At 43.1% G+C, this 27,367-nt stretch overlaps 1 pseudogene across 1 annotated transcript; it reads right to left on the reverse strand.

Moving 5' to 3' along the window:
- LOC311120214 (dual 3',5'-cyclic-AMP and -GMP phosphodiesterase 11A-like) lies at nucleotides 1-26,987 on the reverse strand (annotated as a pseudogene). The gene is made up of 21 exons: nucleotides 26,208-26,987; nucleotides 23,869-24,027; nucleotides 22,538-22,627; nucleotides 19,784-19,924; nucleotides 19,142-19,206; nucleotides 17,265-17,385; nucleotides 16,670-16,745; nucleotides 16,475-16,542; nucleotides 16,092-16,184; nucleotides 13,115-13,165; nucleotides 12,781-12,927; nucleotides 12,332-12,439; nucleotides 6,570-6,679; nucleotides 6,301-6,391; nucleotides 6,087-6,187; nucleotides 5,739-5,816; nucleotides 5,573-5,635; nucleotides 5,369-5,443; nucleotides 1,100-1,183; nucleotides 687-867; nucleotides 1-8 (listed from the first exon to the last, which is right to left on the reverse strand). The product of its transcript is annotated as a dual 3',5'-cyclic-AMP and -GMP phosphodiesterase 11A-like (transcript).
- Nucleotides 26,988-27,367: the final 380 nt, after the last annotated feature.

Consider the following 27,367-nt stretch of genomic DNA (forward strand, 5'->3'; position numbering starts at 1 on the left):
TCAAGTAGCTGACATAAACATACAGAGAGGGAAAGGGAGCGTGAAAGAGAGAGAGAGAGATCACAGTGATTACTTGTACATGAAGGCATTGGTTACTGGACATCTTTGGTTTCAAAGCCAGGCCATCGATGCACAAGCTTTAACAAACAGTAGGTTTATCACGTGGACAGCATTCCTACATTTCACAAGAGCTGTGCAATGCAGGTGTGAGCATGAATCTAACATTAATGGATGTTTCCCACTCAATGTTCTTGTAATTACAACGTCATGAAGATCAACACGTAATCCACTGAAGTGTCCACAAGCTGTAAATAAAGTGTAAAAAACTGAACTTTTCAATACCCCAACTAGATCAAATTGAGTTACAGAAACTACATTACCACACAGCCACCACCCCCCACTCCTCTCTCCCCCTCCCTATCTCCTAATTCCCCCTCCCTCTCTAATCCCTCCTTCTCTCTCCCCCTCCCTCTCTCTTCAAACCTCAGCCCCCTGCCCTTGAGACAGCTGACCAGACCATATACTCCCATCTGACCCCAGATGACCAATAGACTCTGTAGAAAGAACTGACTTCTGATCAGATTCTGAATTTGACCCAAACTCTGAATGACCATTAGGCTCTGTAGTAAGAACTGACGTCTGATCAAATACTGAATTTGACCCAAACTCTAGTTGCGACTTCTGACTGGAGTCTGAATTTTGATTGGTCTCTGGGTTGGGTCTTGACTCAGAGCCAGGACTCTGATTGGTCTCTGTGGTTCTGTGTGTGTGCTGCTGATAGGACGAGCCCAGCTCCTTCCACTTAATGCGATTGGCTGCTATCCCATCAACCATAGGCTTCAGCTTCACGTTTAGCTTCACCAGAGCCTAGAGGGGAGACAGTGTGGGAGACTGACTTAGAAGGGGCTGTATCATATACACACATATGCTAATTTCATACAGGAGGACTGAAAAAGGGATAAAATAAAGTCATTTCAGAAGACATCATACTGTGAAAACATACAGGTACAGGCTAAATGAATGTACATAGATTTTATTGCATTGGAGTCCTCCTTTAACTTGGTGTTTCAGTAACAGACAGCACAGGTGAGTCCCTTACCTGGTAGAGGGGCTGACAGATCCCATCTATCCACTCCAACTGTAGGGCGGGCAGCTCGTCTTTTCGATTACGGTCAAAGATGGCCTGGAGAGAGAGAGAGAGAGAGAGAGAGATTTTACATTTGGTTAGAAATTCAAAAGGAAATTATCTCAACTGAGAAAAATGTCCTCCTGTGTGCTACCTATATCCCCCCACTAGAATCCCCATACTTTAATGAAGACAGTTTCTCCATCCTGGAGAGGGAAATCAATCATTTCCAGACCCAGGGACATGTACTAGTCTATGGCGACCTAAATGCCAGAACTGGACAAGAACCTGACACCCTCAGCACACAGGGGGACAAGCACCTACCTGGAGGTGACAGCATTCCCTCCCCCATATGCCCCCCTAGGCACAACTACGACAACATAACCAACAAAAACGGGTCACGACTCCTGCAGCTCTGTCGCACACTGGGTATGTACATAGTCAATGGTAGGCTTCGAGGGGACTCCTATGGTAGGTACACCTATAGCTCATCTCTTGGCAGTAGTACTGTAGACTACTTTATCACTGACCTCAACCCAGAGTCTCTCAGAGCGTTCACAGTCAGCCCACTGACACCCCTATCAGACCACAGCAAAATCACAGTCTACTTGAACAGAGCAATACACAATCATGAGGCATCAAAGCCAAAGGAACTGAATAATATTAAGAAATGCTATAGATGGAAGGAAAGTAGTGTTGAAACCTACCAAAAAACAATTAGGAAACAACAAATTCAATCCATTCTAGACAACTTCCTGGACAAAACGTTCCACTGTAATAGTGAAGGTGTAAACTTGGCAGTAGAAAACCTAAACAGTATATTTGACCTCTCAGCTTCCCTATCAAATCTAAAAATCTCTAACAGAAAACCAAAGAAAAGTAATAACAGTGATAAATGGTTTGATGAAGAATGCAAAAACCTAAGAAAGAAATTGAGAAACCTATCCAACCAAAAACATAGAGACCCAGAAAACCTGAGCCTACGCCTTCACTATGGTGAATCACTAAAACAATACAGAAATACACTACGGAAAAAGAAGGAACAGCATGTCAGAAATCAGCTCAATGTAATTGAAGAATCCATAGACTCTAACCACTTCTGGGAAAATTGGAAAACACTAAACAAACAACAACACGAAGAGCTATCTATCCAAAACGGAGATGTATGGGTAAACCACTTCTCCAATCTTTTTGGTCCTATAACAGAGAACAAACAGCAAAAAAATATACATGATCAAATGCAAATCTTAGAATCAACTATTAAAGACTACCAGAACCCACTGGATTCTCCAATTACATTGAATGAACTACAGGACAAAATACAAACCCTCCAACCCAAAAAGTCCTGTGGTGTTGATGGTATCCTCAATGAAATGATAAAATATACAGACCACAAATTTCAATTAGCTATACTTAAACTCTTTAACATCATCCTTAGCTCTGGCATCTTCCCCAATATTTGGAACCAAGGACTGATAATAATTATATATCCCCAATAATTACCGTGGGATATGCGTCAACAGTAACCTTGGGAAAATCCTCAGCATTATCATTAACAGCAGACTAGTTCATTTCCTCAGTGAAAACAATGTAATGAGCAAATGTCAAATTGGCTTTTTACCAAATTACCGTACGACAGACCACGTATTCACCCTGCACACCCTAATTGACAAACAAACAAACCAAAACAAAGGCAAAGTCTTCTCATGCTTTGTTGATTTCAAAAAAGCTTTTGACTCAATTTGGCATGAGGGTCTGCTATACAAATTGATGGAAAGTGGGGTTGGGGGAAAAACATACGACATTATAAAATCCATGTACACAAACAACAAGTGTGCGGTTAAAATTGGCAAAAAACACACACATTTCTTTCCACAGGGCCGTGGGGTGAGACAGGGATTCAGTTTAAGCCCCACCCTCTTCAACATATATATCAACGAATTGGCGAGGGCACTAGAACAGTCTGCAGCACCCGGCCTCACCCTACTAGAATCTGAAGTCAAATGTCTTCTGTTTGCTGATGATCTGGTGCTTCTGTCACCAACCAAGGAGGGCCTACAGCAGCACCTAGATCTTCTGCACAGATTCTGTCAGACCTGGGCCCTGACAGTAAATCTCAGTAAGACAAAAATAATGGTGTTCCAAAAAAGGTCCAGTTGCCAGGACCACAAATACAAATTCCATCTAGACACCGTTGCCCTAGAGCACACAAAAAACTATACATACCTCGGCCTAAACATCAGCGCCACAGGTAACTTCCACAAAGCTGTGAACGATCTGAGAGACAAGGCAAGAAGGGCCTCTATGCCATCAAAAGGAACATAAAATTTGACATACCAATTAGGATCTGGCTAAAAATACTTGAATCAGTTATAGAACCCATTGCCCTTTATGGTTCTGAGGTCTGGGGTCCGCTCACCAACCAAGAATTCACAAAATGGGACAAACACCAAATTGAGACTCTGCATGCAGAATTCTGCAAAAACATCCTCCGTGTACAACGTAAAACACCAAATAATGCATGCAGAGCAGAATTAGGCCAATACCCGCTAATTATCAAAATCCAGAAAAGAGCCGTTAAATTCTATAACCACTTAAAAGGAAGCGATTCCCAAACCTTCCATAACAAAGCCATCACCTACAGAGAGATGAACTTGGAGAAGAGTCCCCTAAGTAAGCTTGCCCTGGGGCTCTGTTCACAAACACAAACAGACCCCACACAGCCCCAGGACAACAACAACAACAACAACACAATTAGACCCAACCAAATCATGAGAAAACAAAAAGAGAATTACTTGACACATTGGAAAGAACAAACAAAAAAACAAAGCAAACTAGAATGCTATTTGGCCCTAAACAGAGAGTACACAGTGGCAGAATACCTGACCACTGTGACTGACCCAAACTTAAGGAAAGCTTTGACTATGTACAGACTCAGTGAGCATAGCCTTGCTATTGAGAAAGGCCGCCGTAGGCAGACCTGGCTCTCAAGAGAAGACAGGCTATGTGCACACTGCCCACAAAATGAGGTGGAAACTGAGCTGCACTTCCTAACCTCCTGCCAAATGTATGACCATATTAGAGACACATATTTCCCTCAGATTACAGCGATCCACAAAGAATTTGAAAACAAACCCAATTTTGATAAACTCCCTTATCTACTGGGTGAAAAACCACAGTGTGCCATCACAGCTGCAAGATTTGTGACCTGTTGCCACAAGAAAAGGGCAACCAGTGAAGAACAAACACCATTGTAAATACAACCCATATTTATGTTTATTTATTTTCCCATTTGTACTTTAACTATTTGCACATTGTTACAACACTGTATATATACATAATATGACATTTGAAATGTCTTTATTCTTTTGAAACTTCTGAGTGTAATGTTTACTGTTAATATTTATTGTTTATTTCACTTTTGTTTACTATCTACTTCACTTGCTTTGGCAATGTTAACACACGTTTCCCATGCCAATAAAGCCCTTAAATTGAAATTGGAGAGAGAGAGAGAGAGAGAGAGAGAGAGGAGAGAGAGAGAGAGAGAGAGAGAGAGAGAGAGAGAGAGAGAGAGAGAGAGAGAGAGAGAGAGAGAGAGAGAGATGAGAGAGAGAGAGAGAGAGAGAGAGAGAGAGAGAGAGAGAGAGAGAGAGAGAGGAGAGAGAGAGAGAGAGAGAGAGAGAGAGAGAGAGAGAGAGAGAGAGAGAGAGAGAGAGAGAGAGAGAGAGAGAGAGAGAGAGAGAGAGAGAGAGAGAGAGAGAGAGAGACTGCTGTTACAGTATCATCCACCATGAAAGGCACTCCTAATCACTTAACTAGCTTTAGTCATTTCATCCCAACAGTTGAATATCAAAAGAAAGAACTCCCCACATCAAGGCTAACTTTTGGGAACCCAAAGGGGATAGAAAGATACTGAGAATCAGCAGAACGAAATATAAAAGTTTACTTCCTAAATGCTGTGCAGGCGAAAGTTGCATTGATGGTGTTTGGACACAAGTGAATCAAGGTAGTAGTGGATGGAGCACTAATATCAAAGTTGATGATCTGACTTTGAAGGGAAGTTTATTTTGAAGGGAGGTGTAGTTGGAAGGGAAGTGAAGTTTAAAATGAAGTGTAGTTTGAAGGGAAGTGTAGTTTGAAGGGAAGTATGGTTTGAAGGGAAGTGTAGTTTGAAGGGAAGTGTAGTGTGAAGGGAAGTATAGTTTGAAGGGAAGTGTTACAATAGTACTGTGTACTGCTTACCGCTGGAGTCAACTTGAGCTCAGACCTCTCCCTGTCACCTTGCTCGAAAAACTCACTGGTCACCAACTCCGCAACCTGCAGGGGATTTCAACGTTATGTCAATGATGTCAATGATGACCCTATAGGCCCTGGTCAAAACGAGTTACACTATAAAGGGATTAGGGTGCCATTTGGGACACAGCCAGAAGTTTTGTAAAGTTTCACCTGTTTGGAGATCTCCAGGGGCGAGTCACTGCACCCAAGTCACATGCTGTCATCAGCATAGACCTGGTGAAGAAAGGGGTCAGGGGTTGTTTAGAACCAAAACAAGTCTCCACATAAGGAGATTGTTGACAATTTGTTCAATAAATAAGTAATAAGATGGAAGGACCTGAGAAGTTCTCTGTGAGACTCGTCTGTCCAGCTGAACTCTCCAGACAGAACACAGTCAAAGAACTTGCTCCTCCGCCTGTTTAGGAGCATAGATAGAGTCACAAAACAGATACAAGGAAAAGGAGGGGGGTTCAATGGCAAGCAGATGGGAGGTAGCCTGAGTGCCGGCCTGTTTGTGCTATCATGTCAGCTACTTGTCACTCATTATCATGCCAATTTGGCTTGACAATGAGCAATGGAGTTGGCAAGAGCACAAACAGATCTGGGACCAGGCTAGTAGTGATTATTAAAGATATAAAAATCAAGTATCTCTTCTACAACTGTATGTGGAAGTTGGAAGACTTACTGGAAGTGCAGGGTGAGGTCAGTAGAGAGGATGGCTTGTTTCAGCAGCTGCATCATACTACTGTACTCTTTGGAACACAGGTTGGCAAAGATATTATGACCCTGTTGGAAAACATGAGAAAAATACATATTTTCAGGTAATAAATGGGTGGTGAATGTCAAGATTGAGCAATAAATGGAAGCTCTTAAGTAAAGGTGATGGTAGCCAAGGTCACCTCACTCTGTAGGATCATGACTGCATGGTTGAAGTGATGGTGTTCCAGGGTGGCTGATGTCCCGTAGAGCAGGGCCAGAGCAGAGCCAGTCCTGTAGGAAGCAGCAGAGGGACGGTCAACTGATTGCACTAATTGATTGATTGAATAACAGAGAGATGGACGGACAGGCAGGTGGACGTGCAGATAGATTGACTCACTGACTGACTGGTTGATCAGACTAATATTTTTTTTTTTACATTTCTCTGTGGGGCTCAGCCGAGGTGACTCACTTGGCCTGGAAGGCGTTGTTGGTGCCACGGTGGTCTAAGTCATGGCAGAGACAACCCACCATCAATGCCAGGGTCTCCGCATCCGACAGAACATCCTGGAAACCAGCCGTCTGCGGACACAGAGGTATGGAAGTATGGAGGTATGGAAACCAGCCGTCTGCGGACACAGAGGTATGGAAGTATGGAGGTATGGAAACCAGCCGTCTGCGGACACAGAGGTATGGAAGTATGGAGGTATGGAAACCAGCCGTCTGCGGACACAGAGGTATGGAAGTATGGAGGTATGGAAACCAGCCGTCTGCGGACACAGAGGTATGGAAGTATGGAGGTATGGAAACCAGCCGTCTGCGGACACAGAGGTATGGAAGTATGGAGGTATGGAAACCAGCCGTCTGCGGACACAGAGGTATGGAAGTATGGAGGTATGGAAACCAGCCGTCTGCGGACACAGAGGTATGGAAGTATGGAGGTATGGAAACCAGCCGTCTGCGGACACAGAGGTATGGAAGTATGGAGGTATGGAAACCAGCCGTCTGCGGACACAGAGGTATGGAAGTATGGAGGTATGGAAACCAGCCGTCTGCGGACACAGAGGTATGGAAGTATGGAGGTATGGAAACCAGCCGTCTGCGGACACAGAGGTATGGAAGTATGGAGGTATGGAAACCAGCCGTCTGCGGACACAGAGGTATGGAAGTATGGAGGTATGGAAACCAGCCGTCTGCGGACACAGAGGTATGGAAGTATGGAGGTATGGAAACCAGCCGTCTGCGGACACAGAGGTATGGAAGTATGGAGGTATGGAAACCAGCCGTCTGCGGACACAGAGGTATGGAAGTATGGAGGTATGGAAACCAGCCGTCTGCGGACACAGAGGTATGGAAGTATGGAGGTATGGAAACCAGCCGTCTGCGGACACAGAGGTATGGAAGTATGGAGGTATGGAAACCAGCCGTCTGCGGACACAGAGGTATGGAAGTATGGAGGTATGGAAACCAGCCGTCTGCGGACACAGAGGTATGGAAGTATGGAGGTATGGAAACCAGCCGTCTGCGGACACAGAGGTATGGAAGTATGGAGGTATGGAAACCAGCCGTCTGCGGACACAGAGGTATGGAAGTATGGAGGTATGGAAACCAGCCGTCTGCGGACACAGAGGTATGGAAGTATGGAGGTATGGAAACCAGCCGTCTGCGGACACAGAGGTATGGAAGTATGGAGGTATGGAAACCAGCCGTCTGCGGACACAGAGGTATGGAAGTATGGAGGTATGGAAACCAGCCGTCTGCGGACACAGAGGTATGGAAGTATGGAGGTATGGAAACCAGCCGTCTGCGGACACAGAGGTATGGAAGTATGGAAGTATGGAAACCAGCCGTCTGCGGACACAGAGGTATGGAAGTATGGAAGTATGGAAACCAGCCGTCTGCGGACACAGAGGTATGGAAGTATGGAAGTATGGAAACCAGCCGTCTGCGGACACAGAGGTATGGAAGTATGGAGGTATGGAAACTTTCCAAGACATTGCTTGTGTCCCAAATGGCACTCTATTCAGACCCCTCCACTTTTTCCAGATTTTGTTATGTTACAGAATTATTCTAAAATGGATAAAATAAAATAAATCCTCATTAATATACACACAATACCCCATAATGACAAAACAATAACAGGTTTGTAGAAATTCTTGCATATTTATTAAAAATAAAAAACAGATATACCTTATTTACATAAGTATTCAGACCCTTTGCTATGAGACTCGAAATTGAGCTCAGGTGCATCCTGTTTCCATTGACCATCCTTGAGATGTTTCTAAAACTTGATTGGAGTCCATCTGTGGTAAATTAAATTGATTGGACAATATTTGGAAAGGCACACACCTGTCTATATAAGGTCCCACAGATATAAGGTCCCACAGTGCATGTCAGAGCAAAAACCAAGCCGAGGTCGAAGGAATTGGCCGTAGAGCTCCGATACAGGATTGTGTTGAGGCACAGATCTGGGGAGTGTATCAAAACATTTATGCAGCATTGAAGGTCCCCAAGAACACAGTGGCCTCCATCATTCTTAAATGGAAGAAGTTCAGAACCACCAAGACTCTTCCAAGACTCTTCCTAAAGCTGGCCGCCCGGCCAAACTGAGCAATCGGGGGAGAAGGGCCTTGGTCAGGGAGGTGACCAAGAACCCGATGGTCACTCTGACAGAGCTCTAAGGTTCCTCTGTGGAGATTGGAGAATCTTCCAGAAGGACAACCATCTCTGCAGCACTCCACCAATCAGACCTTTATGGTAGAGTGGCCAGACGGAAGCCACTCCTCAGTAAAAGGCACATGACAGCCCGCTTGGAGTTTGCCAAAAGGCTGTCAGACCATGAGAAACAAGATTCTCTGGTCTGATGAAACCAAGATTGAACTCTTTGGCCTGAATGCCAAGCGTCACGTCTGGAGGAAACCTGGCACCATCCCTACGGTGAAGCATGGTGGTGGCAGCATCATGCTGTGGGGATGTTTTTCAGTGGCAGGGACTGGGAGACTAGTCAGGATTGAGGGAAAGATTAACGGAGCAAAGTACAGAGAGATCCTTGATGAAAACCTGCTCCAGAGTGCTCAGGACCTCAGACTGGGGTGAAGGTTCACCTTCCAACAGGACAACGACCCTAAGCACACAGCCAAGATAATGCAGGAGTGGATTCGGGACAAGTCTCTGAATATCCTTGAGTGGCCCAGCCAGAGCCCAGACGAACCCGATTGAACATCTCTGGAGAGACCTGAAAATAGCTGTGCATCCAACCTGACAGAGCTTGAGAGGATCTACAGAGAAGAATGGGAGAAACTCACCAAAAACAGGTGTGCCAAGCTTGTAGCGTCATACCCAAGAAGACTCGAGGCTGTAATCGCTGCCAAAGGTGCTTCAACAAAGTACTGAGTAAAGGGTTTGAATATTTATGTAAATATGATATTGCTGTTTTTTATTTTTTTTTATACATTTGCTAAAATTGAAAGAAAAAACAGTTTTTGCTTTGTCATTATTGGGTATTGTGTGTAGATTGATGAGGGGGGAAAAACAATTGAATCCATTTTAGAATAAGGCTGTAACATAACAAAATGTGGAAAAAGTCAAGGGGTCTGAATACTTTCCGAATGCACTGTAGTAGTCTACTTTTGTCCCATCCCTTGTCAAAAGTGGTGCAAAAAATAGGTAATTTGGGACAGAACCATTGACTCCTTTAATTGGTTAACTTTTACTTTAATCGGCTTAGTGAAGAAACAAATTGAGGAACAATGTGAACAAAACAGTTTCATTATACAATACACCATTTCTTTTTTTTATATAGGGCCAAATAAGGGTTATTTGGCTTGCAACCATACCAGACCCCTTTTTGGTGCCTTCGGAAAGTATTCATACCCCTTGACTTATTCCACATTTTGTTGTGTTACAGCCTGAATTCAAAATTGATTAAATTGAGATTTTGTGTCACTTGCCTACACACAATACCCCATAATGTAAAAGTGGAATTATGTTTTTTGAAACTTTTACAAATTAATAAAACATTTAAGGCTACACACAAGTAACAAAGTGGAAACGTGTTTTTATGAATTTTTTTCTCTCAAATGTATTGAAAATGAAATACAGAAATACTGTAGTATTCACACTGCTGAGTCAATACATGTTAGAAACACCTTTGGCAGCGATTACAGCTGTGAGTCTTTCTGGGTAAGTCTCTAAGAGCTTTGCAAACCTGGATTGTACAATATTTGCACATTATTCTTTTTTAAATTATTCAAGCTCTGTCAAGCTGGTTGTTGATCATTGCTAGACAGCCATTTTCAAGTCTTGCCATAGTTTTTCAAGCCAATTTAAGTCAAAAGTTAGGCCACTCAGGAACATTCAATGTCGTATTGGTAAGCAATTCTAGTGTATATTTGACATAGTGTTTTAGGTTATTGTCCTGCTCAAAGGTGAATTTGATTCCCAGTGTCTGTTGGAAAGCAGACTGAACCAGGTTTTCCTCTAGGATTTTGCCTGTGCTTAGCTCTATTCCGTTTGTTTTTATCCTAAAAAACTACCTAGTCCTTGCCGATGACAAGTATACCCATAACATGATGCAGCCACCACCATGCTTGAAAATATGAACTTTATGGATAATTAATAATAATAATTGATTGGATGTCAGTGGTACTCAGTGATGTGTTGTGTTGGATTTGCCCCCAAACATAACGCTTCGTATTCAGGACATAAAGTTCATGCCACATTTTTTGCAGTTTTACTTTAGTGCATTATTGCAAACAGGGTGCATGTTTTGGAATATTTTTTATTCTGTACAGGATTCCTTCTTTTCACTCTGCCATTTAGGTTAGTATTGTGGAGCCTTTAAACTCTGTAAAGTCCCCATTGGCCTCATGGTGAAATCCCTGAGCGGTTTCCTTCCTCTCCGGCAATTGAGTTAGGAAGAATGCATGTATCTTTGTAGTGACTGGGTGTATTGAGACACCATCCAAAGTGTAATTAATAACTTCACCATGCTCAAAGGGATATTCAATGTCTTCTTTTTTTTTACCCATCTACTAATAGGTGCCCTTTGCGAGGCATTGGAAAACCTCCCTGGTCTTTGTGGCTGAATCTGTGTTTGAAATTCACTGCTCGACTGAGGGACCTTACAGATAATTATATGTGTGGGGTACAGAGATGAGGTAGTCATTAAAAAATCATGTTAAACACTAGTATTGCACACAGAGTGAGTCCATGCAACTTATTATGTGACTTGTTAAGCACATTTTTACTCCTGAACTTATTTAGGCTTGCCATAACAAAGGGGTTGAATACTTATTGACTCAAGACATTTCAGCCTTCAATGTTTTATTAATTTCTAAAAGTTTCAAAAAACATAACTCCACTTTGACATTATGGGGTATTGTGTGTAGGCAAGTGACACAAAATCTTAATTTAATCAATTTTAAATTCAGGCTGTAACACAACAAAATGTGGAAAAAGTCAAGGGGTGTGAATACTTGATGAAGGCAGTGTAGAACCCTTTTTTGAATGTTCTATAAAGAACCATGTTCATAAGGTTTTAAATTGAATCTTTATGGTGCTATAACCCTTTCCTAAGGTTCTACAAAGAACCATTAAAATAAGGTTATATGTAGCACCAAAAAGGGTTCCGCTATGCTTACAACAATTTTTGGTGCTATTGAGAACGCTTTTTAATGGTTCTTTATAGAACCTTTATGGAGAAAGGTTCTTTATAGAACCATTCTCAATCTCAAAGGTTCTACAAAGAACCTTTTGAAGAGCCATACATGGTGTTATATTCTGGTTAGTCAGTGTTAATTCACAAGATGAATCAGGTGTGCTAGCTCTGGAACAGCTGGGGGTCCCTGAGGAGAGAATTGAGATCGTCTGACTTAGTCAACAGTTCTCAATTGACACAAGGCCTTACGTGAGTCTTTTGCAAGACACTGTTACTGGCCATAGTCAAATTTGACATGTAATGATATAACACAACAGATTAGATAAACTGGAATGACACCCTCACTCACGGTTACACAAAAAGAGCTTTGAGCAAACCACGCCCCTACATTTCTATTATCACTAAAAGATGAAAGAACCCTTTCCTGAACTGCAATGAACCATTGAAGGGCTCAACAGGATCTTTGAGTCATTAAGGTTCGGTTCCACATAGAACCATCAACCTTACCAAAGAACCCTTGAGGAACCCTATTTTCTAAGTGTGTACATAGAGCATTTTTCATTGTGTTGACTCACTGTGATCATGACGAACATGCACTGGCACACGTTGAAGGCATGCCTCCAGTTATGGTATGCCACCGTGCGATAGTTCTTCCTCACCGTCAACAGCCAGCGACACAGGACCTGAGAGGGAGGAGGGACAATCATAAGGAATCAATGTTTGTTTTGCTGTTGTTCTCATATCAGGTGTTACTGTAAGATGTCACCAAGAGAGTTATTCAAAAATAAGATAAATAGGGTTGCAAAATTTCGGTACTCCCAAAATTCCCAAGATTTACAGAAACCCCAGTTGGAAGATTCCTGGAATCAGGACAGAATAACCAGGAACTCTACTATACTCCAACCAGGATTTCTGGAAAGCCTAGGGATTTTGGAAAAGTTGCTGGAATTTTCCAACCCTGGAGAGAAATATGAAAGCCTCTCCATTATCCCTCATTGTTGACCTCATTGTTGACCTCACTCACGTCATAGTCAATCTTAAACTTCTGGACGGCTCCGAGTTCCAGAAACATCCGGAGGGAGGCAGTGATCATGGCATCGTTGTCCAATGAGAAGTCGTTGAAGTGGAACTCTTCGATACCCAGCTCACTGCTCAGAGGGATCTTAGCAGCCTGAGTGAGTAGAACGTGAGGGTGAATATTGAGCGTCCTAGTAGGTGAACTGTGGTTCCTATTGAATACACCCCTGGGCAAGTAACTAGGTGAGTTCTACATGGACACCTGTTTCAATTACTATCTTGTAGTTTTGTAGTGGTTATTTTCCTATTTCTTCTACATGTAATGTAACTCTCAGACATACCTTGAGTCTGTCCACCTCTACCTTGGAGCATGTGGCGTGATAGGACAGCATCTGAGGGAGGAGAAAACATCATCATTGATCTCATGGTCTCTCACTCTCCTCTCTCTCTCTCTCTCTCTCTCTCTCTCTCTCTCTCTCTCTCTCTCTCTCTCTCTCTCTCTCTCTCTCTCTCTCTCTCTCTCTCTCTCTCTCTCTCTGTGCTCATGAACCTCTCTGGCCCCCTGCAGGTGAGTGTGGGACATGCATGATGATATGGGCTCTGGCGCAAAGTAATGCACTATATAGGGAATAGGATGCCATTGGGGATGCAGCCACAGACTCAATATTGTCTTCTTCACACTACTCATGACTGCATTTTACAGTATGATCCTCTACTGCCCGAGCCGATCATTCACATTTATATTCAGCACACAGGGTTCTGCTCTCCCACCATAAATATTTCAGTTATTTTCAGTATTTCCAAAGAGGAGATGCTGTCACAAAACGATTGCACACTGCAAAAAATGTCAGGAGTAAAACTATACTGGTATATCGCCTGTCATCAAGTCTGATATGCGGTTTAACCACATTACCTCCACTGTTTCATAAAGCACTCTGAGGACCATACATTCAGACAAACAGACAGACAGACAGACAGTGGAGCCCAAAGCCCAACAACTAGACTCTAAAATCATATAGCTAGCTAACATTTACATTTTAGTCATTTACCAGACGCTGTCTTCCAGAGCGACTTAGAGTTAGTGCAGCGACTTACAGTTAGTGCAATCATCTTAAGATATCTAGGTGGGACAACCACATATCTCAGTCATAGTAAGTACATTTTCCTCAATAACGTAATTATCAGCAAAGTCAGTGCTAGTAACTATCAGTAAAGTCAGTGCTAGCAACTATCAGTAAAGTCAGAGCTAGTAGCTATCAGTAAAGTCAGAGCTAGTAACTATCAGTAAAGTCAGTGCTAGTAACTATCAGTAAAGTCAGTGCTAGTATCTATCAGTAAAATCAGTGTTAGTAGCTATCGGTAAAGTCAGAGCTAGTAGCTATCAGTAAAGTCAGTGATAGTAGCTATCAGTAAAGTCAGTGCTAGTAGCAATCAGTAAAGTCAGTGCCAGTAACTATCAGTAAAGTCAGAGCTAGTAACTATCAGTAAAGTTAGTGCTAGTAGCTATCAGTAAAGTCAGTGCTAGTAACTATCAGTAAAGTCAATGCTAGTAGCTATCAGTAAAGTCAGAGCTTGTAGCTATCAGTAAAGTCAGTGCTAGTAGCTATCAGTAAAGTCAGTGCTAGTAACTATCAGTAAAGTCAGTGTTAGTAGCTATCAGTAAAGTCAGTGCTAGTAACTATCAGTAAAGTCCGTGCTAGTAACTATCAGTAAAGTCAGAGCTAGTAGCTATCAGTAAAGTATGTGCTAGTAGCTATCAGTAAAGTCAGTACTAGTAGCTATCAGTAAAGTCAGAGCTAGTAGCTATCAGTAAAGTCAGTGCTGGTAACTATCAGTAAAGTCAGTGAAAGTAACTATCAGTAAAGTCAGTGCTAGTAGCTATCAGTAAAGTCAGTGCTAGTAACTATCAGTAAAGTCAGTGCTAGTAGCTATCAGTAAAGTCAGTGCTAGTAGCTATCAGTAAAGTCAGTGCTAGTAGCTATCAGTAAAGTCAGTGCTAGTAGCTATCAGTAAAGTCAGTGCTAGTAACTATCAGTAAAGTCAATGCTAGTAACTATCAGTAAAGTCAGAGCTAGTAGCTATCAGTAAAGTCAGTGCCTGTAACTATCAGTAAAGTCAGAGCTTGTAACTATCAGTAAAGTCAGTGCTAGTAGCTATCAGTAAAGTCAGTGATAGTAACTATCAGTAAAGTCAGTGCTAGTAACTATCAGTAAAGTTAGTGCTAGTAGCTATCAGTAAAGTCAGTGCTGGTAACTATCAGTAAAGTCAGTGCTAGTAACTATCAGTAAAGTTAGTGCTAGTAGCTATCAGTAAAGTCAGTGCTAGTAACTATCAGTAAAGTCAGTGCTAGTAACTATCAGTAAAGTCAGAGCTAGTAGCTATCAGTAAAGTCAGTGCTAGTAGCTATCAGTAAAGTCAGAGCTAGTAGCTATCAGTAAAGTCAGTGCTAGTAGCTATTGGTAAAGTCAGTGCTAGTAGCTATCAGTAAAGTCAGTGCTAGTAACTATCAGTAAAGTCAGTGTTAGTAGCTATCAGTAAAGTCAGTGCTAGTAACTATCAGTAAAGTCAGTGCTAGTAACTATCAGTAAAGTCAGAGCTAGTAGCTATCAGTAAAGTCAGTGCTAGTAGCTATCAGTAAAGTCAGTGCTAGTAGCTATCAGTAAAGTCAGAGCTAGTAGCTATCAGTAAAGTCAGTGCTGGTAACTATCAGTAAAGTCAGTGCTAGTAACTATCAGTAAAGTCAGTGCTAGTAGCTATCAGTAAAGTCAGTGCTAGTAGTTATCAGTAAAGTCAGTGCTAGTAGCTATCAGTAAAGTTAGTGCTAGTAGCTATCAGTAACGTCAGTGCTAGTAGCTATCGGTAAAGTCAGTGCTAGTAGCTATCAGTAAAGTCAGTGCTAGTAGCTATCAGTAAAGTCAGTGCTAGTAGCTATCAGTAAAGTCAGTGCTAGTAGCTATCAGTAAAGTCAGTGCTAGTAACTATCAGTAAAGTCTAGTAGCTATCAGTGAAGTCAGTGCTAGTAGCTATCAGTAAAGTCAGTGCTAGTAGCTATCAGTAAAGTCAGTGCTAGTAACTATCAGTAAAGTCAGTGCTAGTAACTATCAGTAAAGTCAGTGCTAGTAGCTATCAGTAAAGTCAGTGCTAGTAGGGGGGAAAGTCAAGTGCGAGTGTTTGTTTAGGAAAGACACATTTAAAAAATAATCCTAAACGCCTAGAGAGTGAGGGGAGAAGAATACACGGGTCAGTCCCAAATGGCACCCTATGCCCTTTATATTGCGCTACTTTTGACCATTTGGGACGCAACCTATCAATGCTCACATCCAGGGCCACAGACTGCTTGGCCCAGGTCTTCTTCACTTGGTTGTACATCATGGTGTTGTTGATTCCCAGCCCACAGAATATGACAAACGCCTGTGTGGAGACACAGGGTAGAACAATGTTCTAACAATAAAACAGGTTTATAATATCTACTGTAATACAGATATAGCTATAGATAGAACCTCAGTCGAGAGAGCAGGTTTCTAATATCTACTGTAATACAGATATAGATAGACCCTCAGTCTAGAGGGCAAGTTTCTAATATCTACTGTAATACAGATATAGCTATAGATAGACCCTCAGTCGAGAGGGCAGGTCTCTAATATCTACTGTAACACAGATCTAGATATAAATATAGATATAGATAGACCCTCAGTCGTCACCTCAAACAGTCTTTGATCTGCATCATTGAATGTCCTCCTGTCCAGGCGATTTAGAATCTGGGCAACCCCTTAGAACAGTGCAGAAAATACATCAATATTTGTTAATGATAATTGAATGGGTGGAATAGTAGAAAGGTAAAAAGACAGAGTGGTTTTCAAGTGACAGTGGATTGGTGAACAGACTGGTGAACCCACCTATTATCTGATGAGTCCGGTTCCAGATGGGGACACACAGTACTGATCTGATGTGGAATCCTGAGGCTTGATCTGCCTGGGGAGTACGGAGTGGAATGTTACTGTGTGTGCACGCCCACGCATCTGAGTGTGTGTGGTGTGTGTGTGGTGTGTGGTGTGTGTGGTGTGTGGTGGGTGTGCGTGTATGTGCATGTATGTGCGTGTGTGTGCGTGTGCGCATACAGATGTAGGGTCTTAATTGAGTCACTCTTTTGTTGCTGAGAATGTTCCTGCACAGAAGGAAATGCAAACCTGTAGTGTATTCAAGTTTTTAAAAAGCTTTTAAAGTTTGTAATTTCCACTTTAAAATTTCAGAATTGTCAGGAACTAAAAATGTATCAACCCCTACAAAACATTTCCATTAATTATAATCCACATAATAATTCACATTTCCTGTTTCTTCAGGATTATTTTCCTGCTGTAGCAAACTGGCTCAAATTAAGATCCTACGTCTGTACGTGCGTGCCTGCGTGTGTGTGTGCGAACGTGTGTGTCCAAAAGTGTGTGTGTGTGTGTGTCCGTGTGGGTGTGTGATTGTGAGTGATTGGTGCCACACCTCAGCATCGAAGCGGGGGTCCTGACAGACGTCACTGATGTTGACAGGCAGTCCTGTGGACGCCACCAGTTCAGCAATGCTGTTATTGATCAGCCAATCAGAGCAGGACAGCTTCTCCATGCTGACTTTGTCAAAGAGACACACACTCTCAAGAAATGCTAAATACATGGATTGGGGTTACAGGCAGATGTCAGTCTTTCCTATCAATTGTTACAATTGAAGTCGGATGTTTACATGCACTTAGGTTGGAGTCATTAAAACTTGTTTTTCAACCACTCCACACATTCTTGTTAACAAACTATAGTTTTGGCAAGTCGGTTAGGACATTTACTTTGTGCATGACACAAGTAATTTTTCCAACAATTGTTTACAGACAGATTATTTCACTTATAATTCACTGTATCACAATTCCAGTGGGTCAGAAGTTTACATACACTAAGTTGACTGTGCCTTTAAACAGCTTGGAAAATTCCAGAAAATGATGTCATGGCTTTAGAAGCTTCTGATAGGCTAATTAACATCATTTGAATCAATTGGAGGTGTACCTGTGGATGTATTCAAGGCCTACCTTCAAACTCAGTGCCTCTTTGCTTGACATCATGGGAAAATCAAAAGAAATCAACCAAGACCTCAGAAAAGAATTGTAGACCTCCACAAGTCTGGTTCATCCTTGGGAGCAATTTCCAAACGCCTGAAGGTACCACGTTCATCTGTACAAACAATAGTACGCAAGTATAAACACCATGGGACCACGCAGCCGTCATACCGCTCAGGAAGGAGACGCGTTCTGTCTCCTAGAGATGAACGTACTTTGGTGCGAAAAAGTGCAAATCAATCCCAGAACAACAGCAAAGTACCTTGTGAAGATGCTGGAGGAAACATGTACAAAAGTATCTATATCCACAGTAAAACGAGTCCTATATCGACATAACCTGAAAGGCCGCTCAGCAAGGAAGAAGCCACTGCTCCAAAACCGCCATAAAAAAGCCAGACTACGGTTTGCAACTGCACATGGGGACAAAGATCGTACTTTTTGGAGAAATGTCCTCTGGTCTGATGAAACAAAAATATAACTGTTTGGCCATAATGACCATCGTTATGTTTGGAGGAAAAAGGGGGTTCATTGCAAGACAAAGATCACCATCCCAACCGTGAAGCACTGGGGTGGCAGCATCATGCTGTGGGGGTGCTTTGCTGCAGGAGGGACTGGTGCATTTCACAAAATAGATGGCATCATGAGGAACGAAAAGGATGTGGATATATTGAAGCAACATCTCAAGACATCAGTCAGGAAGTTAAAGCTTGGTCGCAAATGGGTCTTCCAAATGGACAATGACCCCAAGAATACTTCCAAAGTTGTGGCAAAATGGCTTAAGGACAACAAAGTCAAGGTATTGGAGTGGCCATCACAAAGCCCTGACCTCAATCCAATAGAACATTTGTGGGCAGAACTGAAAAAGCGTGTGCGAGCAAGGAGGCCTACAAACCTGACTCAGTTACACCAGCTCTGTCAGGAGGAATGGGCCAAAATTCACCCAATTTATTGTGGGAAGCTTGTGGAAGGCTACCCGAAACGTTTGACCCAAGTTAAACAATTTAAAGGCAATGCTACCAAATACTAAATGAGTGTAAACTTCTGATGAATGTGATGAAAGAAATAAAAGCTGAAATAAATCATTCTCTATACTATTATTCTGACATTTCACATTCTTAAAATAAAGTGGTGATCCTAACTGTCCTAATTTTTACTAGGATTAAATGTCAGGAATTGTGAAAAACTAAGTTTAAATGTATTTGGCTAAGGTGTATGTAAACTTCCGACTTCAACTGTATGTATAACTATTAAAATATTTTGTCCCAAGCAGCGAGGACTTCACCTGATGTCACGGTCCATGTTACACAGGGGAGACATGAGCTCAAAGGTCTTAGAGAACTTTACCACCTACATAAAAGACATAGAATTGGAAAGGGAAGAATTGGAGAGGGAAGAATTGTTGAGGGAAGAATTGGTGAGGGAAGAATTGGAAAGGGAGGATGTTGGAGAGGGAAGAATTGGAGGGAAAACAGAAGGAAGGAGAAATGAGGAAAATAGAGGAGGAGATGAGGTCTATTGTTGACAGGTGAGTGTATTGTTTATTCATGGCAGAGGAGAGGAGAGAGAAGAGGAGGGAGAGGAGCCGGGGAGAAGGAAGCAGAGGAGAGGAGGTGAGTGGAGCCGGGAGAAGGAAGCAGAGGAGAGGAGGTGAGAGGAGCCGGGAGAAGGAAGCAGAGGAGAGGAAGTGAGAGGAGCCGGGAGAAGGAAGCAGAGGAGAGGAGGTGAGAGGAGCCAGGAGAAGGAAGCAGAGGAGAGGAGGTGAGAGGAGCCGGGAGAAGGAAGCAGAGGAGAGGAGGTGAGAGGAGCCGGGAGAAGGAAGCAGAGGAGAGGAGGTGAGAGGAGCCGGGAGAAGGAAGCAGAGGAGAGGAGGTGAGAGGAGCCGGGAGAAGGAGGCAGAGGAGAAGAGGGGAGAGGTCAGTCTCACAGGTGAGTGTATGTCCTCCAGCAGCAACACAGAGCAGCGTTCACACTGCAGCAGGGTCACAGCTCTCTGCATGATCTTCCTCACTATCTTCTCCAGGTCTGTCTGCTCCTCAAACAGGTCATTCACCACCTCTAGCAGAGCCTGGGGGAGCACAACAACAACACTGACCACTCTCTCTATTTGTCTAAGAAATTGAGAGAGAGAGTATCTGGAGAACGGTGTAGTGACTGGCTATGTGAGCCCACTCTTTCTGCTCCTATCGTTGAGAGACATACAGGCTATGTGAGAGACAGACAGGCTATGTGAGAGACAGAGAGGCTATGTGAGAGACAGACAGGCTATGTGAGAGACAGACAGACTATGTGAGAGACAGACAGGCTATGTGAGAGACAGAGAGGCTATGTGAGAGACATACAGGCTATGTGAGAGACAGACAGGCTATGTGAGAGAAAGAGAGGCTATGTGAGAGACTGACAGGCTATGTGAGAGACAGACAGACTATGTGAGAGACAGACAGGCTATGTGAGAGACAGACAGGCTATGTGAGAGACAGAGAGGCTATGTGAAAGACAGACAGGCTATGTGAGAGACAGACAGACTATGTGAGAGACAGACAGACTATGTGAGAGACAGACAGACTATTGGAGAGACAGACAGACTATGTGAGCGACAGACAGACTATGTGAGAGACAGACAGGCTATGTGAGAGACATAAAGGCTATGTGAGAGACAGACATACTATGTGAGAGACAGACAGACTATGTGAGAGACAGACAGGCTATGTGAGAGACAGACAGACTATGTGAGAGACAGACAGGCTATGTGAGAGACAGACAGACTATGTGAGAGACAGACAGACTATGTAAGAGACAAAAAAAGGTGCTCCAGTGCATTCGGAAAGTATTCAGACCCCTTCACCTTTTCCACATTTTGTTACGTTACAGCTGTATTCTAAAATTGATTAATTAAATAAAAATCTCCATCAATCTACACATTATAACCCATAATGATAAAGCGAAAACAGGGTTTTAGAAATGTTTGCAAATTTATAAAACTTAAAAGACAGTATTTACATAAGTATTCAGACCCTTTGCTATGAGACTCGAAATTGAGCTCAGGTGCATCCTGTTTCCATTGATCATCCTTGAGATGTTTCTACAACTTGAATGTAGTCCACCTGTGGTAAATTCAATTGATTGGACATGATTTGGAAAGGCACATACCTGTCTATATAAGGTCCCACAGTTTACAGTGCATGTCAGAGCAAAAACCAAGCCATGAGGTCGAAGGAATTGTCCGTAGAGCTCCGAGACAGGATTGTGTTGAGGCACAGATCTGGGGAAGTGTACCAAAAAATGTCTGCAGCATTGTAGGTCTCCAAGAACACAGTGGCCTCCATCATTCTTAAATGGAAGAACTTTGGAACCACCAAGACTTTTCCAAGAGCTTGCTGCCCGGCCAAACTGAGCAATCAGTGAGAAGGGCCTTGGTCAGGGAGGTGACCAAGAACCCGATGGTCACTCTGACAGAGCTCCCAAGTTCCTCTGTGGAGATGGGAGAACCTTCCAGAAGGACAACCATCTCTGCAGCTTTCCACCAGTCAGGCCTTTATGGTAGAGTGGCCAGAATGAAGCCACTCCTCAGTAAAAGGCACATGACAGCCCGCTTGGAGTTTACCAAAAGGCACCTAAAGGACTCTCAGACTATGAGAAACCAGATTCTCTGGTCTGATGAAACCAAGATTGAACTCTTTGGCCTGAATGCCAAGTGTCACGTCTGGAGGAAACAGGCACCGCTCATCACCTGGCCAATACCATCCCTACGGTGAAGCATGGTGGTGGCAGCATCATGATGTGAGGATGTTTTTCAGCGGCAGGGACTGGGAGACTAGTCAAGATCGAGGGAAAGGTTAACGGAGCAAAGTACAGAGAGATCCTTGATGAAAACCTGCTCCAGAGCACTCAGGACCTCAGACTGGGGTGAAGGTTCACCTTCCAACAGGACAACAACCCTAAGCACACAGCCAAGACAACGCAGGAGGGGCTTCGGGACAAGTCTCTGAATGTCCTTGTGTGGCCCAGCCAGAGCCCGGACTTGAACCCGATGAAACATCTCTGGAGAGACCTGAAAATAGCTGTGCAGCGAAGCTTCCCATCTCATCCTGACAGAGCTTGAGAGGATCTGCAGAGATGAATGGGAGAAACTCCCCAAATACAGGTGTGCCAAGCTTGTAGCGTCATACCCAAGAAGATTTGAGTCTGTAATCACTGCCAAAGGTGCTTCAACAAAGTACTGAGTAAAGGGTCTGAATACTTATGTAAATGTGATATTTCCGTTTATTTATTTTTGAAATAGCTATAAACCTGTTTTTGCTTTGTCATTATGGGGTATTGTGTGCAGATTGATGAGGGGGGAAAAAACTTTTTAATCAATTTTAGAATAAGGCTGTAACGTAACAAAATGTGGAAAAAGTGAAGGGGTCTGAATACTTTCCGAATGCACTGTATATAGAACCTAAAAGGGTTCTTCAGCTGTCCCCATAGGAGAACCCTTTAAATAACCATTTTTGGTTCCAGGTAGAACCCTTTTGGTTCAAGGTAGATCCCTTTTTGGTTCCATGTAGAACCCTTTCCACAGAGAGTTCTACATGGAACCCAAAAGGGTTCTACCTGGAACCAAAAAGGGTTCTCCTATGGGGACAGCCGAAGAACCCTTTTGAAACCCTTTTTTCTAAGAGAGTATGAGCCAACTCACTCTGCTCCTCTCATACTCCTTCCGAGACTCTGAAAACAACTTGGCATTGGAGATGGATATTCCGCAGAACGGTAGATACATCTGCAGCACCTGATGGGGGAAAGCAAAGGAGAAGAGAAAAATAGTTATAGTTCTGAGGCTAAATGATAAAAAGGAAAAACAACATCTATAATTCAGTGGTTGCAGTCTGATCTCAACTGTAATGTGTTCCTTCAAAACAGCCAAGCCACAAAATCCATCAGTGGTATTGAACAAACTTCTTTGGCCATCTAGTTTATCTGTGTGTGTGTGTGTGTGTGTGTGTGTGTGTGTGTGTGTGTGTGTGTGTGTGTGTGTGTGTGTGTGTGTGTAGGTGGCTAGTTTACCCTTGATAGCGTTCTTCTTTTCTTCAACGTCTATTAACACACCTGGTTGCTTTCCTCTTAATGGAGTATTGACTTAGTAAAGGAATGACTCATGTATTAAGTAGGTCTTCTGAATGTGCTAGACAGCAAGCAGTCACATAAGTAAGATTGAGTCTTTTTTAATTGGTTTTCTGTTAAACAGACGGTCGGCCATTCAAAGACAGCAGACCTAGACCTATTTTCCAACACACCCTAAACCTATGTCTCAACCCAACTCTTTGATATGTGCTGCCATTTCCCACAAAGAGTAGGTTCAAACAGATTTGCAAATAGCATGCATCACAAATAGCATGCATAACAAGGGGTTGCCAAGAATTGCACTTCTTCATATAAATGAGTCTGTATCTATCACTCTTTTGAACTTCTAATGCATAAAGTGTTGAAAGAGTTGACGGTCTTGTTTAACTAAATCCTGCCACCTGGTGGGCATTAATTAGGACTCCACAGCTAATCCCAATGGCACGCTATTCCTTAATCACCCTATTCCCTATGTAGTGCACTACTTTTGACCAGGGCCCATAGAGTTCTGGTCAAAAGTAGTGCACCATGTTGGGAATAGGGTGCCATTTGGGACAACACAACAAAAATCAACTGGCTACTTAGAGAGAAAAAACGAATTGACAGGACATGGTTACACAGGACCAATATGTGCAAAATATCTACATTAGTGAAAGCCCTATAGCTGCAACATTTGTATTGGGGTTAGTTCTTATTTGATAGTCCTGTATGTGAAATAATAATCTTCCAGCTAAAACAAAAAAGCTTGGTTCTGAGACAATAACACTGATCTCCCTCTGGTGGAGGTAGTGGAGATGCTGTCAGTGACAATAATGAATTCTCATTGTATAGGAAGTTTAGTTTTACGACTACCAATCAAGCCCAGCTAAAGTATTTGAAATTATTTCAAATAGTATTTTGAACTCTGACCTTCTCATCGTCCTCAGTAAAAGGTGTTCCAATAGGGTTCTTGTTGATGGCCTGCACAACCCCTATGACCTCTCCATCACTGTTACAGATGGTCATACACAGGATGGACTGGGTCTTATAGCCGGTCAGCTTGTCTATCTCATCACTGAACCGATGGTCCTACAGGACGAGACGTATAGGAGAGGAAATGTCACAAATTCTGTACACACACACATACTAATAACACTTGCACACATTGTTTTTGAATTCAGAAATCAACCTGAACCAACAGAATAGATTTGTTGGGAGGAAAGATCATTCATTCTTTAGAGAATGGAGGTTAGAGGTTTTAGAGAATGACTGTAGCCTAGTTAGTATTGATCAAAACACTGTGTTAAAGTAGCCTACAGCACCGCAGCAAGCGCTAAATGGTGTTCTCATGTGCAGCGTGCAGTGCACCACAGACCTACAGGTAACTGCCAAAATATAGGAAACACCAACATAAAGTGTCTTAATAGGGTTTTGGGCCATGAACAGCTTCAATGAGCCTTGGCATAGATTCTACAAGTGTCTGGAACTCTATTGGAGGGCGTTGGGCCAGTAACCGAAAGGTGGCTGGTTCCAATACCCAAGCCAACAAGGTGGAAAATCTGTCGATTTGCTGTTGAGCAAGGCACTTAACCCTCATTTGCTCCAGGGGCGCCGTACTACTATGGCTGACCCTGTAAAACAACACATTTCACTGCAACTATCCAGGTGCATGTGACAATACAACATTATTTCAATTTTTTTAAATGCATCCACGACAATTCCATAATTTGGAGTTTTGTTGATGGTGGTGAAAAACGCTGTCTCAGGCGCCGCTCCAGAATCTCTCATAAGTGTTCAATTCGGTTGAGATCTGGGGACTGAGACGGACTGAGACAGACAGACAGACACACACACATACATACACACACACACACACACACTCCCTTTAAAACCCCCTATACTCCTTTGAGACCCCTCTTTCAAAGTCACTGAGATCTCTTCTTCTAGCCATGGTAGCCAAAATAATGGGCAGCTGGGCATTTTTATACATGACCCTAAGCATTATGGGATGTTAATTACTTAATTAACTCAGCTATCACACCTGGTTTCAATATACTTGTATCCCTCATTTACTCAAGTGTTTCCTTTATTTCGACAGTTACCTGTATACCTTATTGCTATTAATCCAAAATTCTATCCCAAATGAAGCCCTACTGCCCATCTAGTGCACTACTTTTAACCAGGGCCTGCACTATATTTTTCAAAAGTAGTGCACCATGAAGGGAATATGGTGCCATTTGGGACGGACACAGGTCAAATAAATTGGTCCACTGGGTCCCAGGACTGGGCTTAATATCTGTCAAAATCACACGAGGCGGCTCTATTTCTGGTTGCCTAGATCCCGCCAGTAGCCTAGTTCCCGACAGTGTCTCTAAGTTGACATGTACGCGCACTCATTGCAGTAATAGACCCCACGAGGCCGGACCGACGTCAACTTGTTGCCTTTGCCTCGCGAGGCGCCCATCGACAGGATATAATGATGTATAGCGCGCGCGCAACTGGTGGGTGGGACTCCAGTGACGGAGAGAGATGGAGCTTGCAGCCTTGCAGGGAATTAAATGTCCATGGTTTTCATATCCCTGTCTATGGAGGAAACGATGGTGGATGGGCTGTATTTTCTTTGATGTAATTGTAATAATTACCCATAATATTTTTGCTACAATAATTGTCATGGTGATGATGTGTGGATGAAAGCTGTGTCCTGATTCACACCCCTTGACTTTTTCCCTAAAAAATGGTGTTACAGCCTGCATTTAAAATGGATTACATTTAGATTATTTGTGTCACTGGCCTACACACAATACCCCATAATGTCAAAGTGGAATTATAATTTTCAAGACCCTAAAAATAATCAGAAGAATATCAGGATAACTGGAGTTACCAAGTCAATTCATGATGTGCTCCGGAGCAGACAGTTCTTCAGGTTATGTAGAGAGAGAGAGAGACTGATAGGATGCCGTTTCAGATTTTTTCTTCCACTTTGACATTACAGAGTATTTTATGTAGATCGTTGACAAAAAAAAGACAATTAAATCAATTTTAATCCCACTTTGTAACACAACAAAATGTGAAAAAAGTCAAGGGGTGTGAATACTTTCTGAAGGCACTGTATCCATAGAGGATTCACAAACGTTTAATTTCATGGTATTTCGTTTCTATATCCCAATAATAGCATTGAATAAAAATGAAATATTCGAATTTTGCATTTAGGGTTTGCAGTGATAGGTCTAATTTAGGAAACCTGATGTTTCCAAATGGATAATGTTTACCTCATATGCATTGGGTATGTTTACAGTCTCCCCATGCTCTGCCACATATCCGATGATGCCCTTTCCCCACGGCACCTGCACCTCGTTAGAGTTCAGAGTGCTCGAGGAGGGTAGCACCGTGGTGCCCGAGTGCACATCAAATAACTTAGACACGAGCGTTCTCTTGTGAGAGGGTCCCTCAACTAGGAACAGCGAGCACCTATCCGCATCCACCAGGATACACACATTGATTAGGATCTTATAACTCAGGTTGGTCATGTCCAGGTCATTGGAGACATCTTTCACCAACTCAAGGAAGAACTCCCTCTCGTTGGTCTCCTTCAGTCTGTATTTGTAGTCGATGGCACTGGAAGCATACTGGGGCACATTGACCCTGGATTCGAGAAGGGCGCTCAGAATGTGCCCGGTGGTTGGCGGCAAGGAACTAGCTTTGCGCAGTAGCGCGCGGCGTCTCATGCTGGACTGGGAATCATCGTGTTCCCTGTGACTGGCGTGCTCGTCGTAGGTTCTGTGCGTGGTGGTGGCTTTGGACCGGGCGAAGTTCCGTCGGAGCTCCATGTGGGAGGAGCGGCGCCGGAGACCGTCAGTGTTGGTCGGCCAGAGGGGGTCCCTGGCCACTCCGCCACGCTTTTCCTCGGCTAGGGAGACTTTGGGCGGCTGTTGGTCCTTCAACCACCTGCTCACTGTATCGGATTTTCCTTTACGCACGACATACTCCTCAAAGAGGTCCGGGTGGCAGTCCAAAAACGCTTCCACGTCGGAGAAGTCAAAGGTAGTCATCGGGAAAACAGAAAAGACCCTAAGAAGAAGCAGAATAATATCAGGATAACTGGAATTACCAAGACAATTCATGAGGTGCTCTGGAGCAGACGGTTCTTCAGGTTCTGTAGAGAGAGAGAGAAAGAGAGACCGATAGGATGCCTTTCAGCTCTTCATGTACTCCCTGCTACCCATTTAAAACAATCCATCGTCGTCCTCTTCTATGGAATGCTGCGAGCAGAGATTTTCAGCTAGGGTATTAAATATTAATGAATTCTGTTTACTTCTTGAGACTAAATTGATGACGCCGAGTGTCGCAAGCTGAAGGTGTCGCAAGCTGAAGGGCTATGTGTCAGTCAGCTAAGACTACAGCACCAGATGCCCTGGTGATTCTGTAGCTT

Source organism: Coregonus lavaretus (assembly GCF_964263955.1).
Source record: "Coregonus lavaretus genome assembly, contig: HAP1_SCAFFOLD_4519, whole genome shotgun sequence".
NCBI classification, from domain to species: domain Eukaryota; kingdom Metazoa; phylum Chordata; class Actinopteri; order Salmoniformes; family Salmonidae; genus Coregonus; species Coregonus lavaretus.